Source organism: Frankliniella occidentalis, unplaced genomic scaffold (assembly GCF_000697945.3).
Source record: "Frankliniella occidentalis isolate FOCC.00 unplaced genomic scaffold, Focc_3.1 Scaffold86, whole genome shotgun sequence".
NCBI classification, from domain to species: domain Eukaryota; kingdom Metazoa; phylum Arthropoda; class Insecta; order Thysanoptera; family Thripidae; genus Frankliniella; species Frankliniella occidentalis.
The window spans coordinates 484558-487396 of NW_026267215.1; the positions used below are offsets into that span (position 1 = coordinate 484558).

At 44.9% G+C, this 2839-nt stretch overlaps 1 long non-coding RNA gene across 2 annotated transcripts in view; it reads right to left on the minus strand.

Moving 5' to 3' along the window:
- Positions 1-1168: 1168 nt before the first annotated feature.
- Positions 1169-2839, minus strand: part of LOC127749736 (uncharacterized) — a 7204-nt gene continuing 5533 nt past the window's right edge. Inside the window, exons 5-6 of one of the 2 annotated variants that reach the window (XR_008011329.1) lie at positions 1660-1798; positions 1169-1517 (exon numbers count right to left, since the gene is read on the minus strand). This is a non-coding gene — a long non-coding RNA (uncharacterized LOC127749736). The remainder of the gene's footprint in view (positions 1518-1659; positions 1799-2839) is intronic. The other variant, XR_008011328.1, reaches the window with a different exon arrangement.

A 2839-nucleotide genomic window follows, 5' to 3' on the forward strand; every position in this document is an offset into this window, starting at 1 on the left:
CTCGTTCTTCCTACCACCACGAAGGTGAAGTGGGATGGTAAAGAACGAGTAAAAAATGAAAATTGCTGGAAATGGTTGGGATAGGTCTGGGAGAGTCGCCTTTGACCTCCTCTGTCGAAATTGCGTGGTTCCTGAGTCTTTTACATCCTGCTTCTTTGACTAAAATTTCCTTTTTTGGTTTCTTGCAGGAAGATCGGGCGTTGGGGGTGTACCTGTCCCCTCCTGGACATCAGGCGTGTGGCCCATGGAATCATCAGATATAAGTTGAGTTGGCGTCACAGTGATTACAGCTGCTCTAGTTATTTTGTTCTATTGTACAGTCTCTTTTAATAAGCTTGAATGATTTTCTCTCTGGCACCAAACTTTGATGGCCATCTAAAGTCACTTTTCACGACAGGGGTGTTTTAGAACTTTTGGTAGTTTTCTGGTGCCATAATTTACCCCACTGTAAATTTTCTAAAATTTGTACAAAAAATATTGATAACCTTTTATTTTAAAAAAATTAAAACAAAGTATGTAGTCGTCCTAGCATTACTTTGGTCTTCGGGCCCCATACAAGGCTATGGGACCCAAAGACCAAAGTAATGCTGGGACGACTATACCAGGTGGCTGATTAACCCCGCACACTTTTGTACCATGCAAACCGCCCGCACGGCTCTATCCGGGACTGCATACCCCCCAGGCGCTGGGGACCAGCTCCAAGCGCCAGCGCGTCGCTCCGCCACTGTTGTTGCAGCCACCGCCCTGGGGCGTTACAAAGGGGTTGTTCGCGGTTTCCCGGGGATTTCCCGTGGGTCCGCGGGGGTGACTCGCGGGTCCGCGAGGGTAGCACGCGGGGTCCGCGGGCAAAGCTCGCGGTCCGCGGATCCTGCCGCGAGGGTTTCTCGCGGTCCGCGGTTGCCGTCAGCTACCCCCGTGGACCCGCGAGCTACCCTCGCGGACCCGCAAGCTACCCCCGCGCACCCGCAAGTCACTCCCGCGGACCCGCGATTTACCCCCTCGGTATCGCGACTTACCCCCGGGGACTCGCGGGAACCCTCGCGAAACCACGAACAACCCCTTTGTAACGCCCCAGGGCGGTGGCTGCAACAACATTGGCGGAGCGTCGCGCTGGCGCTGGCGCTTGGAGCCGGTCCCCAGCTCCTGGTGGGTATACAGTCCCGGATGGAGCCGTGCGGGCGGGTTGCATAGTACAAAAAAGTGTGTGGGGTTAATCAGCCACCTGGTATTTTCCCGAGGGCCGGCGGTGGTGGTAGGGATGGGGACACCCTCATTGTGGAAGTGTTTAGCGGAGCAGTTCCGTTCAAGCTGTGGAGTCAGCAAACCCTTTGCCGTGGGTCAAACGTGCAAACCGGTGCAAACCCTTGTGCCGTGGGTCAAACGGTGCACTCTTCGAGACCCACGTCAAGATGAGGCGGGCTGGTGGCGTCGTCGTCGGGCAAAACTTGCATTTGGAGGCGTGGTCAGCTCGGCCAGGCAGCCCGATCCGAAGCGCAGCGACCGACCGCAAAGGCCCGCTGCTCAGTAGCATAGAGACAGTAACAACATGATAAGTAACACCCCAATAGAAACAGATAAAAAATAAACTTACCTCATATGAATCTACCATAATGTATTAATATTTTTTTTGTCAACATTACATAAAAAGTTAAAGCTTACCAGATTCGATCATGTGATTATGAGAAAAAGGGGCCATTTCTTATGCTGAATACTGTGATGCCAACTCAGTATACATTGGATTACAACAATGGGTGGCTTAGCTGATGTCAAGCACGGATGCAACTAGTGGAAGGTCTTCCTGCAACAGGATAAAAACAATATTTTGTTCTAAATATGTCATGGAGACACCTACTTCTCTCTGGACTCCTTACAGTTTCAGGTAGCTGTATAACATTAATGTGCCGTGCTTCAAAAGCATTGCCTAAGACAGACAATGTCAACTTAGGTCAAATGTTCACAGGTGGAATATCATAAATATGTATTCATGCATTTTTAAATCTGTTTCCATATTATTAACTTTACATTTTCATCATTTGATACAAAACTAGTGAGAAAAAGAACATTCAGTTGGCACGAACTGGAATATATCCGCCAGCCTTTGAATAGAAAAATATTCATATTACAAATTTAAACAAGAGATAAAAGCAAAATCTGAATGTAAACACATTATAGTAAACATTTGTAAGATTTCAAGAAAGTAAAAAAAGGTAAAACTTAGCAAAATTGTAAGCCCTTATTTTTTCCAGTCCTGCTTCATGGTGTCCTCTTTATCTCTCTATTGCAATATCATTAGTGCAACAGAAAGTTCAAAGATTTTGGGGATCTCAGAGGCTTCAAAATTGACTTGCTAACTCATTAAACATGTACAAAAATATTGGAACCCATCAGAAAACACTAAAATTTTGGAGACTGTTTACGAGATTAAAATCAGAAGTCAGAAAATACAATGTGATGTTAGCATTAAAGTATATTATTGTCCTAGTTTTATTTTTAAGCTTTGTATGACTATTGTTGGCTGTGCAGAATTCTGTATTTCTTCCAACTGAAATATAAATAAACAAAACAAATGCCCACAAAAAATTATTAACAAAATTGGAAAGGAACAATAAGTATACTCCTGTGAGGATAATCCTCTCAGTTCAGAAAAAGCTTTGTTCTGATCCTAATTCAATTGCAAATTTTTCTCATCAGTATATGAATGTACTCTCCTTAAAATTGAAAATGGGCTAGAGAATGGGCCTAGCCTGAGCGGGGAACATCTGGTAGGTCCCCTCACTAGAAGGTCCCCCCCAATTATTTTATGATTTTTTAAATATTTTTTAATTATAATATTTAAAAA